This window comes from Cotesia glomerata, linkage group LG8 (genome assembly GCF_020080835.1).
Source record: "Cotesia glomerata isolate CgM1 linkage group LG8, MPM_Cglom_v2.3, whole genome shotgun sequence".
Classification (NCBI taxonomy): Eukaryota; Metazoa; Arthropoda; class Insecta; order Hymenoptera; family Braconidae; genus Cotesia; species Cotesia glomerata.
The window spans coordinates 11,116,968-11,131,784 of NC_058165.1; the positions used below are offsets into that span (position 1 = coordinate 11,116,968).

At 30.0% G+C, this 14,817-nt stretch overlaps 2 long non-coding RNA genes across 2 annotated transcripts; both read left to right on the forward strand.

Annotated features, from left to right (window-relative positions):
* Nucleotides 1–275: 275 nt before the first annotated feature.
* Nucleotides 276–3,244, forward strand: LOC123270335. Its single transcript, XR_006510573.1, has 3 exons — nt 276–858; nt 954–1,189; nt 1,284–3,244. It is a non-coding gene; the product is annotated as an uncharacterized LOC123270335 (long non-coding RNA).
* A 1,816-nt stretch (nt 3,245–5,060) lies between these two features.
* Nucleotides 5,061–14,584, forward strand: LOC123270415. Its single transcript, XR_006510595.1, has 3 exons — nt 5,061–6,076; nt 7,079–7,083; nt 14,574–14,584. It is a non-coding gene; the product is annotated as an uncharacterized LOC123270415 (long non-coding RNA).
* The last annotated feature ends 233 nt before the right edge of the window (nt 14,585–14,817 follow it).

Consider the following 14,817-nt stretch of genomic DNA (forward strand, 5'->3'; position numbering starts at 1 on the left):
CGATAGCTCAATGGATCCGGAATGACGCCTAGAAAAATGTGCCAAAAGCGTGTATTAGCATATGAAAAAATCGCAAAAGTTATAAACAATTAAAGATGAAAAAAAAAATGGCATTTCGTTTTTTGCCAATATTTCATAAACTATTAATATTTAAGGAATTTCAAAAAAAGATTCTGAAGAAGGAGGAAATTTCCAATAAAAAACTCCTTACTCCCGGAACTCTATCTCCATTATTTATAATTTTAATGGATGTGGCTAAAGGTACGGAAAAAGATAGATACGGCTCCGTACACATACGGCTCCGTACACATACGGCTCCGTACACATACGGCTCCGTATGCGTACGGAGCGCCACAGACCGCCGGGAAATTCAAATTTTATTTAAAAATCGTCACACGTATACGGAGCCGTGTACATGCGGAGTCGTAAGCATACGGATCCGTAAACTTACGGTCTTAAATGAAAGTAGCGGGGAATTCATATTTTGAATTTGAAAAAGTCGCACGTTTGCGGAGCTGCACATGTACGGAGTCGTACACATACTGAGCCGTACATATACGACTAAATAAATTTTTTAAGGCTTTGAAGAGGGATAATCGATAAGCACTCTTTACTTGCCGTTATTTTACTCATATCTGACTGGTTTATATCATTTATACGTCTCTTTAATACTTTCAGCTAGCATACACATGATACTCCCTCTTTTTCCAATCTCTTTATTCATACTAGTCCGTTCTTCCCCAATGCGTATTCTAAAGTATTGTTGAATCTTGCTACTGTTCGAGTACTTTGTTGGGTGCCGTTAATAGATTATAGTATTAATTAATCTGCAATAATATTCATATAACCACTAACAAGGTAATTATTGTATTATTTATTATTCCAATAACTCTAATTTTAAATAATTGTCAATTATATCAAGCACTAAACTAAAATTTTTATTTTTTCTATAGAAATCTATAGACATGAGTTTATGTCTTGGTAGAGAATTCAACTCTAAAGCAGAGTTTGACGATGCATGTAATAAATATTACCAAGAAACTGGAAGAAAGTTTACTTTTTCGACTAATTACATTGACACGAGAAATTTAAAGAAAGTCATAAAAAATCGTAACCTCGAAATCTACCACTGCTTGACGAGATGCATTCATCACCGCGAACCTAAAGTTCTAAAAAAACGCGTGCGTAAGTAAGTATCTTATTATCTTTATTTGTTTAAAAATAAGTTGGATATCGTTCTATAACAAGTAATTTGGATATTCATTACCATGTTACTTTTATAGCCCTGTCATCAAGACTAAGTGTGAAGCATATTCTTCCGTATGAACATCTACAATGAAGATAAATTATGAATCTACAAATGGAACGACAACCACAATTGCGAAAATGTGTCTTCATCATTATTGGCTATAGCTAATTCATCGCAGCATCCACCGACTACTCCAGATAATTCTGCTGGTCCTTCAAAGAAGCGCTGGACCGACAAAATAACAAAAAGCTTTCCAAAGCTTCCTTCCATTTCTCCAGCTAACGAAACGAGTTCCATACTTACATCGGATGAAGAGCCTTTGATCGAATCTCCGCCTTTCCCTGGTTAAAAAAGAAAATTAATAAGGATTAAAAATTGAATGCATCCTTTTTAATTCTCCGTGGAGAATTAAATGGAATTAAAAAGAATTCAGAATTATAAGTTTCTTATTCTACTTAATCCTCCATGAAGAATTAAGTAGAATTCAATAGCATGTCAAATAAGAGAAATTCAATACTTTCAAACTCTCCGCAGAGAATTAAATAGAATCAAAAAGAATTCACATTTTGAGATTTTTCATACTTTTAAATTCTCCTTGGAGAATTAAATAGTATCAAAAAGAATTCACATGATGAAATTTTTAATACTTTTAAATTCTCCGCAGAGAATTAAATAGTATTGGAAAGAATTCACCTACACAAATTTTCAATACTTTCGATTTCCTCGCAGAGAATTAAATAGTAGTAAAAAGAATTCACATTTTGAAACTTTTAATACTTTTGAATTCTCCTTGGAGAATTAAATAGTATCAAAAAGAATTCACATGATGAAATTTTTAATACTTTTGAATTCTCCGCAGAGAATTAAATAGTATTGGAAAGAATTCACTTACACAAATTTCCAATACTTTCGATTTCTCCGCAGAGAATTAAATAGTACCAAAAAGAATTCACGTTTTGAAATTCTTCATACTTTTAAATTCTCCTTAGAGAATTAAATAGCAGTAAAAAGTATTCACATTTTGAAATTTTTAATACTTTTGAATTCTCCGCAGAGAATTAAATAGTAGTAAAAAGAATTCACATTTTGAAATTTTTAATACTTTTAAATTCTCCTTGGAGAATTAAATAGTATCAAAAAGAATTCACACGATGAAATTTTTAATACTTTTGAATTCTCCGCAGAGAATTAAATAGTATTGGAAAGAATTCACCTACACAAATTTCCAATACTTTCGATTTCTCCGCAGAGAATTAAATAGTACCAAAAAGAATTCACATTTTGAAATTCTTAATACTTTTAAATTCTCCTTAGAGAATTAAATAGTAGAAAAAAGAATTCACATTTTAAAATTTTTAATACTTTTGAATTCTCCTTGGAGAATTAAATAGTATCAAAAAGAATTCACATGATGAAATTTTTAATACTTTTGAATTCTCCGCAGAGAATTAAATAGTATTGGAAAGAATTCACCTACACAAATTTTCAATACTTTCGATTTCTCCGCAGAGAATTAAATAGTAGCAAAAAGAATTTACATTTTGAAATTTTTAATACTTTTAAATTCTCCTTAGAGAATTAAATAGTAGTAAAAAGAATTTACATGATGAAATTTTTAATACTTTTGAATTCTCCGTAGAGAATTGAATAGTATTGGAAAGAATTCATATGATGAAATTTTTAATGCTTCTGAATTCTCTGCAGAGAATTCAATAGAATTCACCATTACAAGCTTTTTATCCTATTTAATCCTACATGGAGAATTAAAAAGGATTTAATAGCATTTAAAAGTAGAGAAATTCAAGACTTTTGATTTTTTTACAGAGAATTAATTAGAATTGAGGGTCATAAGCTTTTCATTCTATTTTGTACTGCAGGGAGAATTAAGTCGTTTTAAACAGCGTTTGAAATAAAAGACTCACCCCAGATTAAAAATATTCATTGAAAAGAATTGAAAAAATTCGCTCCATGCAAATTGTATATCTATATATGAAAACAGACAAATTAAATTTATTAAAAAAAATTCAAATCCCATAAAAGTGAATTTTTTTCAATCAATTTTTTTAATCAGGGATAGTTAATAGTATTTACCATGGAAAATTAATAAGCCATAATACCCGAGAAAATAAAAGACTGGTAGCATTGAAAATAAAAAATCAATGTCAAAATTTATTTATTTAAATATGTTTTAATTAGTTTTATAAATCTTCTTATCAAATTAAACTTCTGAGTCTTCTATTTTTATTATCAATCGTCGTCACTTTCATTGTCGGTCTCTTTATCGCGGTTCAAAATATTTTTATAATTTTTTTGTAATTTATTTTTTTCCCTATCTTCTTCGTCACTCCGATCTTCGAGACTGGCGGTTTCTGAATTGTTGTCTCCTTCGTTGTCGTTCTCTCCTAAATCATGATCCAAGTTTTTTTTTTACTATTATTAACTTTTATATTTAGCTTCTCTGCTCTGGGTTTGCTTTTTTCTTTCAAATTGCCAATATACTTGGTTAGGTACTGCTTTAATTTGCCCATTTCGTGATTCCTGTCGATCTGCCCTAATGATTTGGTATACAATGAGTTACACAAGTAATATTGAAACAGACCTGCAATAAAAATTGAAGATTTTTTTTTTTTTTAAAATAAGAGTTATAAATTATAATATATTTAGATACAACCGAAAATATTAAAAAAAAAGATTTTTATCTTTTCAAAATTATTAGATTGACCAACTACCGATAATACTCTATTAATACGAAATTGGTTACTAGTTGATAAAATCCTGAAGACAAACAACGAAATCTTATTTTATTATGTTTGTTTATTCGAGAGTTATCGTAGTTACATCGACATAAAGAATAAAGATACCTGGAAATTCACGTGAAATCTTTTTTCATACGAGTTTTTAATTTCGTTGAAAAATAAAATGGGTTTTTTGATAATGTGAAACAGATTATTTGAGAGGTTACTTTAATATACATTAACTCATATTATGAAAAAAGTCGAAAAATTATTGTCATAGAGACAGTGGAGGAGTAAAAAATTGTTTGCTTTTGAGATGTCGAGTATAAAGCACTACCTCAAAAGCTTCGCGTTGTAGAACGTGCAAAATTGTTTAACTATGACGTGTCGAGAGTAGAGCATGGCCTTTATTATTTTGCAGTTTTAGACGTACAAAGTATTGGCTTACCTGACATAGTAAGTAGAGTGTTTTGATCTAATTGTTTATGAGCTCCATCATTTTTATCTTTCGATCGGTGGGATGACTGGCCAGTTACAGAACTTTCTAGAAGCGTCTCTTTGCTAAAAATAATAGTTTAAAAAAACTAAAAACACGCTTTTTATAGAAAACCAAACTAAAAAATAGAAAATAAATTTAAATTAAGAATAGTGTTAAAAATTTCAATAAATATAAATTAATAATAGTGTAAATAAAAAAAATGTATTTTATTTTAAAAAAGCGTGAGGTGCATGGTGTCAATAGTCATAAATATTTTATTGACAGATATGAGTAGAGTGATTATCATTTTGATAATATCTTAAAAAGCACCCCACGCTTTTTTTAAAATAAAATACATTTTTTTTATTTACACTATTATTAATTTATATTTATTGAAATTTTTAACACTATTCTTAATTTAAATTTATTTTCTATTTTTTAGTTTGGTTTTCTATAAAAAGCGTGTTTTTAGTTTTTTTAAACTATTATTTATTTTTTACTTTTTAGTTTGGTTTATTTATAAAAGCGTGATTTTTTAGTTTTTTTAAACTATTATTTGTTGATTATCAAAAATATTCAGGCGCGCAAATTACCCACGGAGAGTTACTGACATACTGACAAACTGACATACAAGTGAAGCTAATATAAAGCGTGGAAAAAAGAAATCAGCTGCCCGGTTGATAAACAAGGATGGTTTCGTTTCTCCCATTAATTGAGTGAAAACCATCTTTGGGATCAACCGATTATTTCCAGCGTACATCTGAAAATGTTGTATATCGATTTATTTGTACCAGAACAACCATTGTCAAAAAATTTGAAAGGAAAGTGTCATTCGTACATGCCTCCAAATCTCTTTATTAGGTCTATCAGGACCTAGGGAATAATATTCTTAAGTTTGAAAAACTGCGTCGATTGCCATAAACAGAATGAAAATTGAACAATTTGTTCAAGCGTAATCGTTATCAAAAAATGTGTAAGAGTGTTTTTCTTCCATAACCATTAAATTTATTGTCGAATAATCTCACAACTAAAGAAATATTTATCAGTGCTCAAGAAACTGCCATGAACATCGCAAACCAAATGAAAAATGGTACATTTGTTCGGGGGATATTTCAGTTCAATATTTTCTAAAGTGTCTTCTTAACAACTACTCAATTTTCGGGCCTCGAAAATATATAAAAGTAGCGTCTCTTAGCTTGACAAGCTGAAATCATGATGATAATTGAAAATTTTTCAAGCCTTTTTAGCTCAAACATAGCGGGAGGTTCCAAGAATGATTTGTAGGCGAATGACGTGACAAATGAAAGTGGTTGTACATATTTGAAGGTATTTTTGAATAAGTTTAATTTTGTTAGTAGCTAGCATTACTTAAATAAACAATATAACTTACTTCATTTTTTTCGCTGTTTTCGTCCCCAACCCGCTCCCTTCTTTCACCCTCCAAAGTACCGGAAACGTTGATATGTTCCAACAAGTCTATTAAATAAAAAATTTTTTTTCATATCGTAGTATCATCAAACATTGTAAAACTGCAGTTGGCTCATTATTTGAATGAACCGTTTATTTAAGTGATTCTGTATGATAACCATTTATCAATATCCACGTTGATAAATTGTTATCAAAAAAAAATATTTAAATACCTTTTACTTCATTCTGTCCCTCTATTACTTTGTGCTGAAGATTATAGTTTAACTGTTCTATATTTTTTATTTTATTCTCTTTTCTTATGAGATTTGCTTTTAAATCTTTCACGGTTTTTTCACTGATGGCAATCTGGTCTTTTAATTCCTGGTTTTTGATTTTTAGCTTTTTTATAAAAATTTCCGATTGAAAGGCTTCACTCTAAACAATTTAATTATTATATTAACTAGCTGTTTGTTTGCTTGTCGATTGTAGGTAGCATTTTTCATAATTTCAAATGAGAAATCGTTATCATTCCCGCCATTTAAAAGAAAAAATGACTATTTATTTGCGTGCTTCAACGAAGATAGGACGGTTTCTTTCAGTAAGTGCGAATAATTAAGTAAAACGACTTGGTTCTTAATACCATTAAATAATTTAAATATTATTCAACATTGACCAATAAATTAAGTAATGATCTTAATAACAGCAATGATAGTGCAACGATAGTGTTAGCAATTCGATTTATAAGCTATTAAAAGCATTTTTCATAATATTAAGAATTTTTTCTACATTTATCAGATTATTATTCATTTATTTTATCCTAGCCTTAATGGTGTCACAAAAAAATCACAAAATAATGAGAAAATTTTCACGACGTTTTACTCACTTTCAATGATTTTAATTGTATAAATACAAAAATTCATATTTATGAGAGATTACTTCTTTAGTATTAAATAAATATTTATTCCTTCTTAAAATAATTTATTGTACAAGAAAGAAAGAATTTCTTCTACTTTTTTCTTCCATTTAATTATAGTGATTTAATTTGACACCCATGAAAACCAAGCGGGTAATGTGTCGTTTACCTTTCTTAGATTTATAAAATTTGTTAGAGAAAAAAAATTGTACGAAATTTCATATTTACGTCAGAGCATGCTTTCAATAAGAAATAATTGCATTGTTTATATATATTGCAATTTGATCAATGAATAGTTTCCGTTATAAGATGAAAGTATTGTTAGATAGTAAAGATTACTAGCAAGTAAAGCCACAATTCTCCAAGGCTTAAACACTAAGATGCGTAATAAATATTTTGTCAACTTCATTAAAAACTTACTGATTGCATTAAAATGTCAAATCTATTGACTGTAGTTCCTCCATTAGAGATATCTAAAAATTATCTGATTACGTGGTAAATGATAAGCGAAATAAATATTAGGTTTCGAACGCCAAAAGAGCATATTGCAGCTGTTTCATATAGTTATGTGCCGAAAGACCGAATAAATTGATATACCTTCTTTTTGTCACTTAACTAATTCTATTGAGACTTTATTATTTTGATTGGCGGATAAATTATATAAAATTAAATAACAACAGTACTTTCATAACTTGATTATGAGAGATTCATTAATTGTTTAAAGTTCAAGACATAAAATGAAATATCAACTCTATATCTTAGTAATGTTTATTTCCGGTCAAAAAAAAAAATAAGTATTTTTTTCCTACTAAGAAAACTGTCAAATATTTTTATTAATTCTTTTCTAGCATTAAGAATCGTTGAAAACAATATTCAACCACACAGTTAAAAACTTTGTGTAATTTTTAACACAAATTTTGTGTAAAAGAACAATTTGACACAAATTTTTCAGTCATTTTAACACACAATTTTGTGTTAAACAAATGACACAGTTTTATGTTACAAGTTACACAAATATATGTTAAAATAATTGTAGTAACATATATTTAAAATGTTACTTTTATGAGAAATAACACTTTTTTGTGTTAAAAATAAATGTCACAAGTGAGATATGTTAAATTGACACTAAGATGTGTCGAATATTTGACCCAAAAATATTCAACACAAAACTTTTTTGACGCGATGACGGAAAATTTTTTACTGTGCATAAAGTAAGTGACAATAAGAACCGAACAAAAACAGTTTCACTGTAAAAAAATCGCGCCAAGTCCACGTTCATAAGACTATTAAGAAAAAAAAAAATTTTTTTTTTCTTTACAAAAAGATATAAAATAGAAAAATTAAAAAATCCAAGTAACCGATATGATTGTATATGATTTTTGGAAATTAAAAAAAATTTTGTTGTAAATTTAAAAATTAAGAAAAAAATTTTGGAACGTACTTAGTGTGCGTGGTTGCAAAATATTTTACTTTTCATGAAATTCGTAAAATCTATTTACTAGGACTTTAAAAAAATTGAAATACACAATGACGCACACCAAGTACATTCCAAAATTTATTTCTTAATTTTTAAATTTACAACAAAATTTTTTTTAATTTCCGAAAATCATATACAATCATATCGGTTACTTGGATTTTTTAATTTTTCTATTTTATATCTTTTTGTAAAGAAAAAAAAATTTTTTTTTTTCTTAATAGTCTTATGAACGTGGACTTGGCGCGATTTTTTTACAGTGAAACTGTTTTTGTTCGGATTTCAGTATTTTTTGTAATTATAATAAAAATTTGCAATTGGTACCAACTTAAATCTCAAGTTAGCTGCATTTTTTATAGCAAACTATCCCCTTGAAGCTACAGTTTATGTAAAAATAATTGCAGCGCACCCTGGCGGGTGTAGATGCAAGCTGTGAAATTTATTTTTTTAACTGTAGTTTCCCATCTATTGGAGGATTACCATGCATTGTCGAATTACTTAGTCTGTGGCATGTCACTTTTTACATCGAAAAAAAGTCAGGATCGAAATTTTTGAGCTTGCTATAGTTTGTGCTGATAAAATTTAATAATTTCAAGTAGATTAATTGTTATAATTGAATATAATTAATTGGTATCAGTAAAATAAAGTATGAATTACTGTTATAATATAAAATTTAAGAACAAGAAGTACCGTAGAATTAAATAAAATTTTGCAACCTCGAAATACCGTTCTGCTTACAGTAAACACACTCGGTAGTCTGGCGCTCCGTTTACAACGGATTTGAACGGAACTTGGCGCCAGATTCTACCGAATCTGTGGATTAAGAGATACAAATTAAAATTATTTTTAATATGCAAAATTTTAAAATTTGACTAAGCTTTTTAAGGTTTTTTTTATCGATTATTTGGTTGAATACTAATAGCAGTGTAAATTTAACTTACCAATGATGAACTTGAAGGCTTATTCTTGTCATCATGTTTTAATGTTTCAACTGCAGTTGCTTTTTCTTTTCTTTCCAATTCTCGCTGAAATAGATCAACAATATATTTGTAACATAGTAATTCTTAAATTGAAAAAAATTAATAAAAGTTTCTAAAATTCAATCATACAAAAACGTAATGTATGAAACAGTAACCTTTCTAGTTGAACCCAGGAGATGATTTACTTGCTTTTCAAGGGATTTTGCTAGAACTTCATTATTACTTTTTTTTACGACTTCTGGTGTATCAGATGTTATCACTCAACTCCGATGCACTTCGAGTGATATCTTTAGGAGGTATTTTACTTCTTTTTGTAAATAAAGTCGTCTCGACTGCTTTCTTACTATCTATAAGTTTTCATAAAAAATAACGGAAAAAGAAAATTTTTTTTCTACAAACCTAAAATTTTGTAATTAAAATATTTACCTTCAATTCCAATGACTAATCCTTTCTTAAGAAAACCCTCATAATTAAAATGGTAATATTTCATCTTATCATATCTTTTTGGCTGAAACTTATGAATATCCTTTACAGGCACCGCAACTTTAGTATTTTTATCAATTACAATACCTGCCCAGGAAGTATCGTAATTTTCTGTAATTATACAAAATAAGAATTATCAATAATCATACTGTTAAATTGGAGGTTATCAAAAATCGAAAAACTTGTCAGGTTTTCTAGCAGTACATAGGTTGTTAAAAAGTTGATTGCTTTTGAAAAATTATAAAGCTATATTTAAAGCACTTTTTATTTCTAAATACGCATAAAATAATTTAGCCTGTGCTAATTTCAAAGTTTAAAAAAACAGCCTTATTTATTTTTTTTTTTATTTAAAAAATAACAAGAAAACAGGTTGTAAGAATTATATATATAACTATACAAAAAATAGAATATATAATGTGACGGGTGGGCCTACCCTCCCGTCAATATTATGATATTCTATATATGTTTTCTATAAATCGATGGGCCAACTTGCCCACCTGAATTGGACACCGAATTTCCGTTGTATTTCTAGCCTGACTCTGGTTACCGAGAATCGCTGCTTGCACGTGTTGCTGAGGAGATGCTTTCTCATGGGAACCGAGCGAACAGGTACTCTAGCACAAGGAACCGCTTTCGGCGCCTTGATACCATTTTCTGCTGACTAGGGAACTTGACAATAACCACCTAGTTCCTAAGGGCGGAATAATCTGAATTCAACCGCGGAATAATACAAGTTCCGCGCAGTGATACAGGTATTTGGCGGCATCCGCGACCGAGGTTACATAAACCTGGGACCTCCAGGAGGAGCGGCCACTTGTAATCAGTCAGTCGTTTAGTCTGTCCGAATCTATGTCGAGTCCGAGCTGTCTTGCATCGTGATTAATTGTCTCCTAAGACTCTCATTCTCGTTGCTGTCCCATCGCTCTCTCTCTCAGTTATAGAATCAAAAGTATTGCATCAAATGGATTATTGTACCGGATTAGATTTGCTTTCATAAATAGAATTAGTTTGTATTTGTAAAAGAGACTCTCAGGGCCATTTCGGGCAACTCCCATGCTTTGGGGACGCCCAATAAACAATTAGTACCGTAATTCACAAGTATTCTTCATTCACTGAGCGACCCACCCCCTTATCAACATCTAAATATTTTTCAGTGAGACGCTGAGCTAGTCCGGAGGTCTGTTTACGTGACAGGTAAATAACCAGGTGTAGGCTCACACGTAACAATAAAGTCGTCCCGTCCAGTAAGTCGCCGTCGGGTACTTTCGGGTTTTTTCCCCCACTCCCTCAATTTTGCCCCCTCTTAGCTAACCATGCGGGATTTTAGAAACGCCGTCTGCAGTCACGGTGGATTTGATGATATAGAGCAGGGACAGTTATTATTCAATGTAACAGTCGGTAATTTGTGAATTTTAAAAAAGTAATACTTATTCCCACGCATAGATGTCAGTATCAATGATTACTCCGATAATTATTCCGACAAGATACTGGAGATTATTTTATTTAATTTATATGTTAGTTTATTTAATATTTGTATTCACTAACACCTGATAAATATTATTGTGATAAATAATCAACTTTATTTAATTATTTTGAATACCTGTGACTCCGTTTTCAAATTGAAGAAAAATATAAATTTTGTATTTTTAATTTTTTTTTTGTAATAGCTATAACTTTTTTAATATTCGACTTTACGGAACGTTTTTTTTTTTTTCAAATGTAATTTATTTACTACATTACATAAAAATTATTTAAACCTTTTTTTCATTGTTTTATATTATTTATAAACAGTTCTGAATTAGAGAAAGTTACATAAGTATTTTAAAAAAATTTTTTTCTTATTATACATGAATAAATCCATAGAAATTCGGCCTACTTCATGCGGCATAAAAATAATTACAGAACAATCAATTTTTTGTTTAAATTTTTCAGGAAAAAAATTTTAAATGATGGATTTTCAGACAAAGACAATTTTCTTGTCAAACAACCAAAAAATTTCATCGAAACTGGCTTCTGAAATATTTTTTTCAGTCAAATGCATTTGAAAGCAAACAAAAAAAAGCAACTGCTATATAGGTAAATTTTTTGAATAATTAAGCCAAAAAAAAGAGTGATTTTTAAATCGATTACCTCTCTTAGATTTGGTAGTAAAATTCGAATTAAAAAAAATTCGAAAAAACGCTTTTGGGAGGCTGAAAAAAATTGTAAACCGTCGGTGAAATTGAAAGAAGTCAGTTTCAAAAGTGGTTGATTCATCATGGAATGAGTCATCTATAAATTTGATTCTTGTTGATTTTTATAAATTTCTGTTTACTTAAAAAAAAATTTTTTTACATATTTTGTTTGTTTATCTATGTATTTTTTTATTGTGCAAGAAAAAAAATCCGCCGTGATTAATACAAAAGAAATGAAAAGCAATCTCCATGATCAAATCCACTCCTACATGGGGGAGGAATTTCGTAAGATCCTATTCGAAAAAATTTCTACATTATAAACAATAGGTTTCAACAAAACTTCGAGTCCATAGAAACTTTTATTTGGTAATGAGAGATTTTCATTGTTAACACCCCCGCAATCCCTTTTAGGGTTAGAATTCGAGAAAATCCATTTTAGCTCAACTTGACATCATACACGAAGATTCTCACCAAATTTAGAGTCTGTAGAAGCTATATTTTGGAAATTAAGATTTTTTATTGTTAACACCCACCCCCGCGATCCTTATTGGAGGTAACTCGTTGTAAAGTCCGTTCTTAAATAATTTCTATATTATATATAGAAGACTCTTACTAAATTTGGAGTCTGTAGGAGCTATAGCTTGGAAAATAAAAATTTTATTTGTTAACACCCACCTCCACAAACTCCTGTGAGGTAAGCCATCGTAAAATTCGTTCGTATATTATTTCTACATCTCTTTCAGAAAATTCTTACCCAATTTGGAGTCTATGGGAGCTGTAGTTTACAAACAGGAATTTTTTATTGTTAACACCCACCCCCGCGATCCTTATTGGAGGTAATTCTTTGTAAAGTCCGTTCTTAAATAATTTCTATATTATATATAGAAGACTTACTAAATTTGGAGCTTATGGGAGCTTAAGCTTAGAAATTTAAAATTTTCATCGTTAACACCCATCCCCGTAATCCATGTTTGAAGTAGGTTGTCATAAAATCCACTCTTAGATCATTTCTGGATCACATATAAATGATTCCAACCAAATTTGGAACCTATAGTAGCTACAGTTTAGAAATTTTTAATTTTCATTGTTAACACCCACCGCCGCAATCCTTATTGGGGATGAGTTATCATAAAATCCGCTCATAGATAATTTCTTCATCACATATAGGAGATTCCTACCAAATTTGGAGCGTGTAGGAGCTATAGTTTAACAACGGGAATTTTTCATTGTTGACGCCCCTGCAACACCCCTTGTGGGTGGAATTTCGTAAAATCCGTTCTTAGCTAACCTCTACTCGGCGAAAGGAATATTCCTACCAAATTTCAAGTCTCTACGCCTTATGGTTCCGGAGATATCGTGATGAGCCAATGTATAGGTGGAAATCTCTTATATATACAGGGTGTCCCAAAAGTCACGGACGCCATTGTAGCATCTGATGAAAAAAATAATTCTGAGACGAAAAGCCCTTAGCCATTTTTCAATTAATCGCATAGATAATTAATTATTAATTAAAAATAACGTCTCTTTATTTGTTAGAGAAAGAGAGCGCCAATGTCCAGTAAAGTATGTGCCAAACAAAGACACAACTAACTGTATGACTAACTAGTTTCTATAGCTAACGTAGTCACACATATTTACTTACACATTTACACGTGCAAGCGTCTTCGTTGAATAATTGATTATCTATGCGTCTGATTAAAAAATGGCTAATGACTTTTCGTCTCAGAATTATTTTGGTTACCAGATGCTACAATGGCGTCCGGTTACTTCTGGGACACTCTGTATATATAGATAATATGCTTTTATTTATAATCGTAGAGTTAAATTAACATTAAACATTTTTTTTTACATAAAAAAATTGTTTTAATTATAATACAAGTTTAATTTATCTTTTATTGAATGATTTTATTTTATTTTAATTAAATAATGTAAACCTAACCAATAATGAATTATTTTTATAAATGAGTGTCAGAATTTAGGCCGACGTCAGTGTCAGAAACTACAACACAAGAAATTTTGAGTGTCAGAAACTAGGTCTTACAACGTTACTGTTTAAAACATTAATTTAAATTATAAACTGATCCCATATCATTCTTTCGCGTCGATAATCTTTTCAAAAAATTCTAAATTTTTTTATGATGCAAAAATCATTTATATACCCCAATTAAATATTGTAATAATTATTGTGTTATAACCTCTGCCGTCACTATTAGAGTGTAAAAAACTGGGCCCTTTACTTTACGCCATCAATCTCTAAACAGCGGGATAGCTTACGTTCTAACTGTCATTTTAATCAAACAGCGCGCTTATGACTAACTTCAAGTCTTTCATGTATTTTTATTTAGAAGAGTAGAAGGTTATGACATCGTACGCTACATATTTATTCATAAATTGAGCATTCCCTGCACGTAAAAACCCGCATACGTCCGCCGCAGAACGAAAAATTTTTTAAGCGCCATCCCGGATTAAAAGAAAAGATTTAAAACGATTCGAAATGCCTCGAAGCGATTAAAAACGATTCAACGTGACAAACATATAGAAATACATTTTGCATGGGTTGAATCGTTTCAAATCTTTTTTTTCAATAAGGAATGGACAAGCCACGCGCAAATACGGTCGAGATGATAATTATTTGCAGCAGGGATATGAAACCTCGGTCTAACGACCTATCAGGTCTCAGCCTTATACTATTCCTGCTGAAAACATTTATCACCTCGACTGTATTTGCAAGTGGCTCATCCGAGGTACATAAATAATTAATACCTTTTTGATCCAATGAGCTACACCTTTGTAGGACTCCATGCTCAACTTGGTGAAAAATTGTGTGTCGTAGATGTGTACCGATAGATTTGATTTCTTCGCGAGCAACTGAAGATATATATTTATCACCTTGAGGAATAAAATTTAAAAATATTTTTTAAATT